The sequence below is a fragment of the Lagopus leucura genome, unplaced genomic scaffold (genome assembly GCF_019238085.1).
Source record: "Lagopus leucura isolate 7727_CA_CO unplaced genomic scaffold, USGS_WTPT01 Super-Scaffold_100002, whole genome shotgun sequence".
Lineage (NCBI taxonomy): Eukaryota > Metazoa > Chordata > Aves > Galliformes > Phasianidae > Lagopus > Lagopus leucura.
Genome location: NW_024962263.1, coordinates 15525467 through 15540135, shown reverse-complemented (window position 1 = coordinate 15540135; position 14669 = coordinate 15525467). Strand labels below are relative to the sequence as shown.

Here is a 14669-nt window from a genome sequence, read left to right as displayed (position 1 = left end):
ATGCAAAATGATGCAGACATATCCAGAATTCTCAGTAGCCATCATCACATCTGTCATTTATTCCTGGCTTTGCAATCAAAATACTTTCCTTTCTGAAAGGACTTAATTTTCACATACTAACCACAGAAAACAACCTCTAGCACAGAGATATTGAAGGGAGATCTCCAAAAGCTATTCGTTCAAATCCTAGGATTTGTTAAAAGTAAGAATAGGAATTAGACTGCTTGGTTGTGGGGTTTTTTTACACAGTTGTTGTGTGGGTTATTTTCTTTTTCTTTCTTCATTCTTTAAGGCTCTTCTAAGTACATTAACTGTTTTGCTGTTCTTTACAATTGGCACAATGCAGCACAGGGTGACAAACAAACCAACTTTAAAGATGGTCAAGATTTATTTTGTGAAATTCTAGCCATTAGATTATATTTCAGCCTGACATTTTGGAGGAATTTTGCTTAAACCTGACATTTTGGTGAACTACTCTCACAACAGATTATATCTTCTGTTATCCAGAAATATCTTAGTCACTTGAGTTCTAGCAACTATCTCCCTGCTTGATTAAGCAATGATTTTATAGTTACCAAGGGTCATACTGGGCTAATTCTTACATTCTTGCATCACTTCTATCTGTTTGCCGGTCTGAAGTTGTAGAAGAACTTTGTATTATCTTCTAGTTCTAAATAAAACTGAGTGATACAAAATTGCTTAAGTATGACGGCAACAATGCTCTGTGTTTCCAGGTGTAAATGTACAGGGATGAGAGGAGGGACAAAAACCAAGCAATATTCCTAAACAAATGTATAGTGAAAAATAGTTGAAATTAGATTAAATGGAAGAGTAGATGATACAAAACTATTTTTTAATCCTTTATTGTTGATGGTGATTATTTGTGTTGGTTTGCTACTTTTTTTTTTAACTGTTTAATGAGTGCTCTATACAAAATAAATGGCTACCTCTCTTATTCACTCAAAAAGTACCTTGGTATGGTAGTGCATGGTAAATCAGTAGTCTTAGGTAAGAGCAAACAAATACAGAGATTGTGAAAATGTTGACTAAGAGGAGAACAGCATTGTCATTAACCTCAGTGTCAGTCTGAGGTTAATGGTGAGATTATTGACACGTAAGTAATAAATGTTTTCAGAGGTGATGTGATACAAATAAGTTATGGATATGCTTAATAATATTCTTTGAATATTAGAATAATATTCAAGAATGCTTGCTTTCTGAAAACTAGATTCACGAAAATGGAGTTTAAACCTAATAACATGAGATGCAAGACTGTACATCAATATACTTACTGAAACCTGCTCCATTAAACTATATGCTCACTGGTGGAAATTACTGAAGAAGAGAGAATTTCATACTCCTAATACATTGTAGCTGACAATAGCATTTTCTCTTCTCAAGAGAGAGAAATACCAGTAAAATTGAACAAGTGCTTAGTAAAACATCACCCGAAATTCTGTGCACAATTCTGACCATTCATTTTAAAAGAATTAGAATTCAGAAGAAGACAAATAGAGAGTTAACTGCAAATTTGGAAAGCTTACCATAGGGACACAGTTTAAAAGAACTTTATTCCTCTCTCAGCTTTTGAATTAATAGCATAGAGGGTGGGATTGATCTCTAAAACACGTTCAAGGTAAAAATGCCAAGGGAGTAGGAAAGCTACTTCTATTGAATACATTGTCATAGGAATGTCTATACCCCTAATCTTATTTTTGTCTGAAGATTAATTGTGTATGCATTGAGCTATGAAGACACCTAGGTACTTACTGATGCTAGAACAACTCAGAGCCTATTGGTATCAGTGGTTAAACCTTGGGTCATTTACATGGCTGTGAGATGAAAATCCAAAAATTAAAGAGTAGCCTTTTAAGCATATGTAAGAAAATATTTAATTAAATATATTTTTCTTTCTTACTATCTGTTTTCACAAAACAGGAGTACAAAAGCTTAAAGACTACTTGCTTTCTCTGTAAAATATCATTTTAACATCACTTCAAATGTTCAAAACTAAAAATAAGCCCACAAGAGAATTTTTATAACATAAAAATACTCTTTTTTGACCATGTTAGAACACCAGTTTCCCGATGTCATTCCTTAAATTTCTTTTCAGCGTAAATAATCAAGTGAGCATTTTTGCATAATTTTGTGTGTTTATTACCGCCAGCCTTTGACTTCTTTTTGTCCATTTGTTGCATCTGTCTTTGCACTCTTGTGTCTTGAAAAAGCTAGAAAATAAGTAGGAGAATGGGGGTAAATTCAGAAGGGAACTAGGGATGGCAGTGAGTAGGAAAGGTACTAGAAGTTGCTAAATAGACTTAGTTCCCTTCCTTCCTAGTTGTGAGGTGGCCCACACTGTACCTGTGAATACAGACTGAGTGGCGGCTCAGTGTCAAAAGCCTCTAGGTGTAGAAATGCTCACAGCTTCTGTGTATGCATGAAAGTCTTCCTAGATCTGCTTCCCAAATTACTTTCTTGAGTGCCATAGGTGACTAAGATCTTCTGGAAAAGGAGGCTGGTTAAAAGTTTCCTGTAGAAGAGTTTTCAACACATTATTTGGTCTTTCTTGAAATAAACGTGGACTGCCTGTTCAGAGCTCTGCTTTTTATATCATCTCTGCTCTTTCTTACCTTGTCATGGCTCAGGGCAGATGATGATTTGTGAGCAATTTTCTGCTCTGTATTATTTTAAGCTATGGTTTGAACAATGCACTTTTTGCAGCACAGTCCCACCTACCTGAGGCAGGTGCCAGCTACCATTGTATTGAAATGGGTTGGAAGAGGAGTTTCCTTACTGTTAATGGTCCAGGGAAACTTACAATGTGAAAGCTAATGTCTGAGAAAGAGAATGACAGTAGGTTGAGATAATCTCCTCTGTTTTGATTAAAACAAAACAAGAAGAAACATCTGGTTGTGTTACCAAAACCTGACAAGATAGATAGCAAGTGCTCATACATTCATGGATACAGCAGAAATTCCCCCCAAGAAAATCAGTCTTACTGCCTTTCAGCTGTTAGGAATAGGCTCCTACCTCAGTTTTCATATCCATCTGTAAGCGCTCATATATCACTGGAAATCATGTGGAAAAATAATAGATATGTCAACATTGATCTTGTATAACCAAGATGTTATAATCGCAATATAATCAAGAGAGTAAGGTAAAGCAAACAAGGATCACAAGAGAGAATAAGTGGAAGAGCTTACCCTTGGGTTGAGCTCACCAGAAGATACCAGAAGAGGGGATCTGGTAGCCAGCTCTTAAATAGATCCAGGAGGGGTGGAGCCTGGCTCCACCCCTTCCGGTAGCACAGGTGAATTGCCTTCACCTGTGCTCCTCTGGCTGACTCAAGGCTCACCTCAGGTGATTAATCAGAGGTTCAGGCCGTGACTCAGCAGTTCCCATACACTCCACCCCTTCACGGCGTGAACCAATGATCAGGTTAACAAAAGGGTAAGCTTTCCCTAATACAGAGATCCGGTATATCGCGACGCTTATACAATTTTATCGCGACATATGTTGGTACAGTTCAAGACAAGTGATGATTAGTGGATGCCTTATATTCTTCTATGGGCCAGTGCTTGATGATGTGACTGGAGGCATGAGGTCCTGAGGTGCAAGTCCATTCTATGTTCCATCAGTCCCATGCAGACCATCACCGGGTGTTGTACGTGATCTGACAGCAACACTGGAACGCTTGATGGCATTTTGTTCCTTCTGGTGGTCCTGAAGGCTCACAGACTCACGGGGAGTAATACAGATGTTTTACAGGTACCAGGAGGGGAAGGTCTGCTCTCCAGGGCAAGATACAGGCCGTATTTCTGTCTTGGGTCAACACTTCCGCTTGTACTGGGGCACGTCCTGGCCGCCTGTACCACACCTTTTTGCCGGATATCTGCGGCTGCATAACGATATCAGGCACCAAAGGAGGTGTCCTGATCTGCCATAGGGACATGATGGGGGTCCCTTTAGCAATAAAGATCGGAGTGTTGACCATAATATCAGTAGGCCATGTACCTATTACTGGAGGGACTACTGAGCCTCCCACCTCCAATAGTCTCCCCCAAGGTGCAAGTAGGCCACACCACTTGGGTCCTACCTGCACCTTCCAGGGCCATTTTATTTTATGGGTACCTGGCTCTAAGTTTTCAGGAGCAGGGAGCAGAAGATTATTTTCATTACCAATCTGGGGTCTTACCTGATGATCAGTGCCCGTAATTTGGATCCTAAGCGGGGTGGCCCATGTCGTCTGCAACATTCTCAGGGCACTGGGTCTGCCATCTCGAGGTCTTTCATTCAGGTCCCGCAGGGTTTCATACAGTCTTTTTGTCCACCCCTGCAAGGACTGGGAGTCTGTCTTCAGGGCAGCCTTAAGAATACCATTATAACGTTCGATGAGGCCTGCCCCTGTTGGATTATATGGCAGGTGGAATCGCCATTCGATGTTATTTTCTTCTGCCCAGCGCTGTATCGTTGCACCAGTAAAATGAGTCCCTTGGTCGCTCTCGATGACTTGAGGTGTCCCGTAGGCAGACATCAGTTTAGTGAGTGCCTTGATGGTATATGCCTGGTTTGCTTTCGGTACTGGATAGGCCTGCAGTAGCCCACTTGCAGTGTCGACACAGGTCAGGGCATATCTTGCCCCTTCGGAACGAGGAAGGGGCCCGATGTAATCGACCTGCCATCGCTGGAGAGGATTGTGTCCCCTAGCAAGATGGGCTGTTGTTTCGGGCAACGATCTCGGTCTCATCTTGGAGCAAGCGTCGCAATCCTGGCATGCCTGGACGATATCAGATAGTTGTATGGGCAGTCCCCATGCTTTAGCAGCTGCCCACATTGTCTTTTGTCCAGCATGCCGTAGCTTCTGATGTAGCCAGCGGGCGATGTTCTCAGATGGTGAATTCTCAATCCATCGAACTCGGGCCAATGTGTCGGCTTCATCGTTTCCCGGTGACTGTAGGGGCTGATGACCAGAAACATGGTAGACACGTACAGTCCTGTGTTTGACCGTATTCCATATATCTAACCACATGTCTTTGCCCCAGATCGGTCGGGCGTGGATAGTCCATTCCTGGGTGGCCCACTGTGCAATCCAGAGAGTGAGCCCCCGGTACACAGCCCAACTATCTGTGCAGATGTTCAGGACACCATCACCGGGTTCCTTGGTTATAACCATCCACACGGCTCGCAGTTCTGCCCATTGGCTGCTCTGACCATCCCCCTCATCGAACCAGATTGTCTCGGTGGAAGGATGGTATGCTATTGCTCTCCACTTGCTCGGGTTGCCCTTGCTGGACCCATCTGTGTACCAGGCAACTTCAGGGATAGGATATTTTCCCTCCTGAATGGGACTCTTCTCTGGTGGAGCGACCAGTATTTCTTTTGGTGCATCACTGTGATATGTAACTGGGCCTAGGATCTTCTGAAGTTCTTCTTTCAAGGGGGATGAAGACAGACTGCTCCTTTGGCTGAGATAGGCGACCCATCGTGCCACTGTTTGTGCTTGGGCCACCCCTGTCTTAGGAAGGTGGGTCAGATCCTTCACCCACCCCTGAATTGGCAGAGTGGTCTTGACTATAACTGCAGCTGTCTGAGTTATTGGCTCTACTGCCTGTAATGCCGAATAGGCAGCCAATAACTGTTTTTCAATCATACTGTATCTTTCTTCTGCTCCGTGCCAAACCTGAGACCAGAGACCAATGGGGGTCCGAACAGAACTCTGGCGCTGCCACAGGCCCCAACCGAAGCCGTCTTGAGTAACATGAACGTCCAACTCGGCTGGGAGGGTAGGATCGAATATACCCAATGCCTGAGCTTGTTTAACTGCCAGTTTTGCTTGTTGGAAAGCATCCTGTTCGGTTTTCCCCCAGTCCCATAGCTGCCCCTTTTTTGTGAGTCTGTATAATGGCCTTAGCAGCTGCGCTAGGTGAGGTATAAAGGAACGCCAATAACCCAATATACCTAGAAACTCTTGCAGCTGCTTTGATGTTGTAGGGACTGGGAATGCCTGAACCTTATCTATAACAGCACTGGGTAGCACTTTGGTCTTTCCTGACCAAACCACCCCCAGGAATTTTACGGACAGGCCTGGACCTTGCACCTTTTGGGGATTTATAGCCCATCCCCTTTGTTGCAAATAGGCAGTTAATGAATCAGCTGCCTGTCCTACTACCTCCAGTGAGTTGGATGTCAACAGGAGATCATCAATATAATGATATAGATTAACATCATCAGGTTTTCTCCAGTCAGCCAGGTCACGCGCCACTGGATTATGACAATACGTTGGTGAATGCACGTACCCCTGTGGCAGGACCTGAAAGGTCCACTGCCTGCCTCCCCACGTAAACGCAAACTGATCTTGCGATTCCTCAGCAATTGGGATACTGAAGAATGCATTTGCTAGATCTAGGACACAATGATAGGTTTTTATCTCCCTACTCAATGTGTCCATTAGGGAGGCAATATTGGGTACGGCCGCATGAATAGGCGGCTTGACCTTATTTAATTCTCTGTAATCTACTGTCATCCTCCATGTGCCATCCGACTTTCGCACTGGCCATATGGGGGAGTTATACGGGCTGTGTGCAGGTCTTATAATGCCCACTTTTTCTAATTCCTGCACCGTTCTCGATATTTCATCTTGCCCACCCGGGAGTCTATACTGTCTAACATTAGTAATCCGGCGCGGTTTCGGCAGGCAAACAGGCTCATGTTTCGCATGGCCTCTTAATATTGCCTGCACCGCCCGGATACTGATACATCTTTGTCGAAGTCTGAACTCTCCCACAGTTGTTTGGAGAGCCAGACCCCATAGAATGTCTATGCCCAGGATGTATTCTTGGACTGGGGCAATAGACACCTTGTACTCCCGGGGTGGGAGACGCCCAACCCCCAATTTTAACCATGTTTGGGTGACAGGAATAGTCTGTCCCCCAAAACCACCAATCATCACTCTGTCGCCATCAAATTTTCCTGGATCTCCATAGATAATTGATGTTTCTGCTCCTGTGTCTACTAGTGCCATAACTCTCTGAATATTTTTTCGGGACCAATAAATCGTTAATTCTACATAGGGCCTCCGGTCCTGTCTGGAGGCCCTACGGGGACTAACATCCCTTGTCACTGCATGAATTGTGCTAGGGCCAGTTCTTTTGCTTCTGATGGCTCAGGCATTGTGGCCCGAGACACCTGAGGTGGCTTCTTTTTCCTGTTTGGAATAATAAAATCTTCTAGGTTCCATGTTGTTGTTGGAACCCTCTCTATAGCTCTTACCCTTGATTTCTTAGGGTAGCTCTGGAATTTTTGATTGTCCTTTAGTTGTCTCCAGAGCTGGAGAAGGACGTGGTTGGGCTGGCGGTCGATCTTAGCAAATTGGACCCCAGCCCGAATTAAATCATTAAACATTTGTTTTCGGGATACCCTTATGGGTCCCGATGGAGGAGCTCGAGTAGCCGGCATTTTGGTTTTATTTACCGGCAGGACCTCTGCTTCCTCCAAAAACCGAATATTGCGCCTAGTCCGCAGGCGTTCTGTTTCTCCCAAGTCGGCAACTAACTGGACAGCCTGCTGGACTACGGCTTCTGATGCTACAAGGGGATTTAATATGGAAACTAGGGTGCCGTACAGATGGGAGGGAGCTTGCTGTAGAATTAAATCTCTCATCCCTGCTGAAAATTTAACCATATCAGGGCCATCAAATGTATCTTCATAGATGGCCTCTCTTACACCCAGTTCACGGATATAGTTTTGAAGGTCCTCCATGGAGGACCACATACCTGTATGTAACAGTATGTCTGATTTATTCGGCCATACCATACGGCAGGCCGCCATTAACCATTCTAGTATGGAATGGTTTTCATCACGATATTGATTGCCTACGTATAACCTCTGCCTGAGAGCAGGATGGACGGTCATGGTGGCCAACTTAGATATTTCTGGGCCATTCACCAAGACACTTTCTGCCCCAGAATCCCACAGTCTCAATAACCAAGCCGGCACACTTTCTCTAGGCTTCTGCCGAAATCGTTGTACTAAGTCCATTAATTCTGTTGCCGTGTATGGCCGAGCTGTAACATGTAAATGAGTCTGGGCAGGGGGCCATTGATCAGGCGGCACCCCTGCCAGTCTGTCCTGTACTTTTTTTGTTTTTTGGGTTACAACAGGACGGACTTCCAGTGGATCAGTTAGAATTGGACATTCAAGATCTGATTTGGATTTCTTGTTCTCCTGATCAACGAAGTCTGTTGATTCAGGAGTCTGGTCATCATTTATTGAAATATTACGAATTTGGCTTACAGGAAGATGTAGAATTGGCTTCTTCCCCATTAAAACGCCAAGCTCGTGCTCCAGCTTTTCAATTCAGTCTTTCAAAAGCTGATTTTCAGTTTCTAAAGTATTATTTCTTAAGTCTGCATGATTTAAGGCAGTTAATAATGGCCATGCCACGATGGAGGCAGCCAATTGTCTTTCTTTGGTAATGAGAATGTCCTTGCCAAGTCCTTGAAAATAGTCTGCCATGCGATATGGGGAGAGATTGCCCATAACGCGTAAGGGACCCCATTTTTCAATGATGGCAGCCAACTCATAATAGGGCGATCCCTCAAATCCTGGGATCTGCCCTGGAATCATTTTCTCTAGAGGGATATTGTTCTCCCCCTTGACCCATTTATATAAATTCCATAGGAAAGACATGATGCTAATTTCAGTATATTAAGCCTGCCTGGCTCGCCAAGTGTATAACCAAGATGTTATAATCGCAATATAATCAAGAGAGTAAGGTAAAGCAAACAATGATCACGAGAGAGAATAAGTGGAAGAGCTTACCCTTGGGTTGAGCTCACCACAAGATACCAGAAAAGAGGATCTCCAGAAAAGATCCTTCCCCTCTGGTAGCCAGCTCTTAAATAGGTCCAGGAGGGGTGGAGCCTGGCTCCACCCCTTCCGGCAGCACAGGAGAATTGCCTTCACCTGTGCTCCTCTGGCTGACTCAAGGCTCACCTCAGGTGATTAATCAGAGGTTCAGGCCGTGACTCAGCAGTTCCCATACAGATCTTAAATTTAAAACTAGTTTTTATAAGTTTATGGACGTAGCTTAAGTAGGAGGTGGTCGATCTTTTATTTAGTGTAAGCTTCCTTTTTTGCATGCATGGAAAATGAGAGGATGTTAATTGCCTGTTAGATAATAGTCTTGAGTGCTGGATTAAACCATTTCTTGTAGCTAACTGATGTGCTTGAAATTTCCATCTTGAGCCTTATATCAAAACATATTTATATTTGTATTCTACTTCCATAATCTCTTTTGAAGGATTTAACAAGGAATGCCCTTCTGTCACTGTTTCATGCCAACTATCTCTCAATATTGATTTATGCATCCATTAGTAATTAGAAAAAGATTTTGAATGGAAAGATACATTTAAAGGATAATTTTTAAATTACTAGAAATATTTATTCCATTGTGCAAATTATTTCAAGAGTAATAAATAGTCTCTTCATGATTCATTGAAAAGAATGGTTACAATTAACTACAAAAATGTCATGAAACATAACGCAGAAGAGGGAGTTTAAACTTTTTTTGCTAAATATCTTTTCTTCAGTTCTCAATCAGCCTTGAGTTTTTATATATTTATATGCATAAAGTTGATAAGCATTCTTTGGAACCACTCTGATGTCAGGGTAAGAGCAGGAGTCAATCTCTTAGTGTCTTAGTACTTCTGCTTCCAATCAATTAAAAAAAAAAAAAAAAAAAAAAAAGAAAGACATGGAACTTCACTGCAAAGCAACCCTCCAACAGAAAAGTTTAAAAATTACTTGCTGTCATCACTACTTCATTTTCCCTGTGTTATTAAAAGAAATTGGATTGTATACATCAAAAAGAAAGATTAGAGGCTGTAATTCAATGACGTAATTCTGTGTCAAAGTTCTAACGACATTAAGAAGCCATTCAGACTTCGCTGTCCTTCCTAAGTGTCAGTGGAATTACAATCTTACTATGTACAATTTAGTCTATTTTGCAATGCATTCTACTTTTCTGTATTTATTACTGCTCCAGAAACAACCTGAAAAAACATGCTGCTTTGCTTATTTTCGTGTGACCATCCATCCAAATTTTGCATAGTATGCAGTGGTCTGTACATAGTGCAAGCAGTGTAACTACTTAAACCTGGTCCTAAAGGCATCAAAGTTCAACTACTCATCATGGTGTGGCTTTTTTTCTATCTTCCTATTAGTACAGTGTGACTCTAAACTGGCAGAACACTCGACCACATCGTTTGAAATAGTGCTGTGGTATTAGTTCTTAATGATATTCAGCTTGTAGACAGACTGGTGTTGGAATCATGACCAGAAAGCAATGAATATCAAGAGAACAGACTAGGGAATAAATTCCCCTTTTCCACAAAGGGATAAAGCTGCTGTGATTCTCCTCTGTGGTGTTCAACGCTGGGCAGAGCTGGAAGTACACACATAACACAGTGTTATGAAATACACCAGGTGGCTAAACCAGCATGTGCCCCATCTGTGACTGTGTGGGGAGGTAAGAGTAAGGGCTGTATAGAGGAATGTCAACCATTCAGTTCTGTTGAAATAGTGATCAAATTGACTGCTATTGCAGTGAAGCACCAGCCGTGCTGTTGCACAGTATCACTGTGATAGAGAGTCAGTGATGAATGTGTATCCAATATTGTGTGGAAAAAGCTGGATGTGTCACGTTTCAGGAAAAGAAATTGAGGGCAAAGTAAAGTTATGGTATCAAGTTGTCGATGAAATAATTTAAAACAAGATTTTACTCAGTTTCAGTAGAAGCATAACAAGTTAATTAGCAAGTGTTGAAGTATAAATTTTACCTTATTTTATAAACTAAGTTATTAAAAGGCACAAAGACTATAGACAGTACAAAATAAAAATAAAAGACAATAAAATATTAGAAGGCTGTTGTTGTTTTTGAAAAAGAAAAAAAAGACATCCGGGACTGTGCTTCAGAACTTCCTCTCTTTGGGCTGGCTTCATAACAAGAGAATGGTAAACAAGCTAAAAGTTTCTACAGCAGTCCTGTTAACCTTTACTGGAACCATGAAAACACGAATGCCCTTAAGAAAACTATTAAGCTAAGCATGTGAAGGGAGTTGAAGATTTTTTATATGGCAATCCAATTATCCTTTCACAGACATAATTTTCTGGCCTTGTATAGAACTTGATGAAGCCCTTGAAATAAGATCACGAATCATGTTGTACCAGGAACCTATATTCTATCCAGAAATACTGGAAAGAAAAGGACTGAAAAGAAATATAAGTCCTTTAGTATTTCAACTCTGGGAAGTTGCTGCTGAGAATGACTGTGAGTTGATACTGATATAAATAAAAGAGACCACAGCTTTCCCTAGCATGTTCTAAATAGCTGGAGAGGGGGCAAAAACTGAAACTGGCTGAGAGGGTCAATGAGAGCTGTATATTTGTATCCCGTAGGATTGTTGCTGATACTTCACAAAACCTTAGCTTTAGAAAACTCAGAATAGACCTTGTTCACCTTTCATTATAGAAACTGTGAAGCAGTAATGCAACTGTCAAGAGGAAAAATACCAACAGACTGCATGAAATCTAGAAGGTCTCCTGGCAGAGCTGCCAAGTCTCAGAACAGGTACTGGGGAAGAAAGACAGTTTGAAGATGCCAGATTCTTTTTGCAGTGCAGCAGCTCCCCACCCACAGAAACTGTTTGGGGCAGGTTTTTAATTTTTCCTCCCGATGCAGAGCAGTGTGTGAGGAAAGAGGCATACTGTGATGTGATACACACCTTCCTAGATTTAATTGTAATACATTTACAAAGTATTGCATACCATTTTTTCTTATGCAGAGGATAGTTTTCAATTACTGACCATTGCAGGCTGTGGATTACATGCATAATTGCCACAGGTAGAATTTACAGGCTCACCCGTTTTTTCCATGCTCCTTAAACTTGACTGGCTGCAAGCCACCCACCCACTGGGGAATGGGGATGGAGTCAGTCCCTGAGAGCCCCTCTCTGCTGCTCCTCCCTCCTCACCATGCCCTTTCCAGGGGTTGAGGGAAAGCTTTGCTCTTAATGGCGTGACAGTTGTGAATAATGAAACAGATTGATGCAACTCCCATGCAAGTTGCTGTTGGAGCTTAAGGTTGTGCTGTTTGATACCTGAAAGTTAATTGCTCATTGATTTTATTTTATTTCTTAATATAAATTTGGACTTCATATTTGACTGATATAATGACAATATGGACATACTTAGTATATCCATTCATTTTACAGATATCTTTCTTAATATCTGCAATCAATAATGACCTTTTTCTGCCACTGTCTGGCTTACATGAAACCAGTTCAAAATTGGGTTCAACTCAACAGTTTTATTTCCTTTTTAGACCTTGAAACAGAGTACATTTTTAATGGCTTGATATTTTTCATGCGGAAACATGCACACACGACTAGTGCTCAATCTTCTAGAGCTCACTGGAATTACATTGGCTTTTTGTGAAGAAACTATTATTTTTGTCATTCTAAATAGTACTGTTTGAAGCATAAGTTTAGGCTTCTCCACAAAAAGAAAATAAATTCGGGATAAATATACTTTTGTTGCATAGATACTAATAAATTTTAGTGATCAACATATTACTAATACATGGAGAGAACATTAATGTCATAATTTCTTAAGATAATTATGATTACAAAAAATAGAATAACAAAGAATATGTTACTGCAAACTAATTGGACAGAAAATTAATGAACTAGTAGTTCAAGAGACATAACAATTAGCACAAAAATACCCACAAAAATCATTACGTTGAAAAACAGTGCTGAAGCTTCTCTGGCATCTTTGTTATCTTCTCACGCACCATTTCTGTATTACAAAGGCTAAAAGTTAAAGAAGTATTTCCAAGAGGTTGGTTTTTTATAGCATTGTAACTGACCAAACTTTATTTATTACCCTTTTGGATCAGACCAGAAGTCAGCCTTCATCAGTACCCTGCATCTTTTTAGAAAAGCTGAATGTATGGCAAGCACTGAGCTGATAGTTTCTCAGATAAAACCTCTCAAGTTGCACCATTCATCATTTTACAGACTTCCTAAGATGCAGGTTGCCTCAGAACCAAAGACCACTTCCTTGAAGAACTTATCTGATATCCTTCTTAGCATATTTCTGCCATCTGGTCCCACAACATCTTGTGGCAATTAGTTCCGCAAATCATCTGCATGTGAAGAGGGAGAAAAAAAAAAAACAAAAACCAACTTCTTTCAGATTTTTTTTCTGCTTTCAAATTGTTTTGGTATCTATCTTATTATCCATAATGAAAGACTTAATATAATTTAATTTAATGTTAAATAAACTTCGTAAGTCTATATAATAACAATAGTGTACAGATCTGTAATGGTTAACAATTTAATCTTGTTGGAAGGTGAGAATCCTGGAATCAGAACTTTTTAATTTGAGATACTGTTTAACATCTTCCTTAAAGAGTTAGTTATACAGGTAAATGTGTTTCTTTCTCTTTTTTTCTGCCCCCTCCCCTCCAGTATATTTAGCTGCCTTGCAGTGAGAAGATTGTATAATAGAAACTATAACAAGAAAGTTCTGACTTCTGGAGCTCATTTTAAAAATGGTTTTCTTTATACTATTTTGTAATCATTACAAATATCACAAATCTTTCTTGTTTCTTACGCTTGAAGCTTAGGCAACAGAAATTCAGGTGCCAATTTTTGAGACCAGAATGTAAAACTACTCAGACATAGGCGCAGGCAATGCTCTTTTGAATCAAACTACAAATTTGTGCTGACTGGCACTTCATAGCAAAGCTCAAGGAATCCAGCAGGATGCAATTAAGACGTAACATTTGCAGACAAAATTTCCTCCCAGCTCTTGACAGTTAAAGGCCAGTCTTGCTTGAAATACGTGAATTTATATTTTTCCCTGGGGTCCATTACTTTGTACATGGTTAGAGAGCTGAAATTGAAAATCAAAATTCAGTGGAGATACTGTGTGGGATCAGTGAGAATTCTCAATTATGTTGGCCTGGGTCCACGGAAAGATCCATGGAATTCAGCTGCCTGAGGCTAAGTCTCACACTCTGTACAACATTTAGATGCCAGGAGATCACAGTTGCTGTAATCCAAGCGAGTAAAATTCCCTCATGAATATTTCTTCTCATCTGATCTTTGCTGGCTTTCACTAGTGAATTGCAGAAATTGCCCTCCTGTATCTCTTGATAACCAATCTAGATTTGGTTCTAAAATGGTGGGCTATATTTATGTAGTTCAAACTATATAGGAGTACTAACCATCACAAAGTTTTTAAAAATAATAATCTATATATTTAGGATACTTCTGTATACTACATTCCAGTGAAAGCAATGATAACATCTGCAGGTGTTGAAACTACGTAGTCAGTATTATGAGAGGTCTTAGTTTCATCACGAGGAAATTTAAAAAAAATAATACTGTTCAGCAAATTTTTTACTATAGAATAAATACCACTTTTGTTTTGCTAAGAAAAGATTTGAAATCAGATCCTCTACTATCAAAAATGGGCAGTGTTACATTTCACTTCGTAAGAGCTTTGAAGTTTTGGCTTAGGATAGGCAAAATCCAGGGCTTCACAAATATTAAAAAAATACATTTAATGCAAAAGTTATTTACTTTCTCACTATCTCTTTC

At 40.7% G+C, this 14669-nt stretch overlaps 1 long non-coding RNA gene across 1 annotated transcript; it reads right to left on the bottom strand.

Moving 5' to 3' along the window:
- Positions 1-2079: 2079 nt before the first annotated feature.
- On the bottom strand, positions 2080-2788 carry LOC122178541. The gene is made up of 3 exons (XR_006178373.1): positions 2737-2788; positions 2362-2530; positions 2080-2228 (listed from the first exon to the last, which is right to left on the bottom strand). It is a non-coding gene; the product is annotated as an uncharacterized LOC122178541 (long non-coding RNA).
- Positions 2789-14669: the final 11881 nt, after the last annotated feature.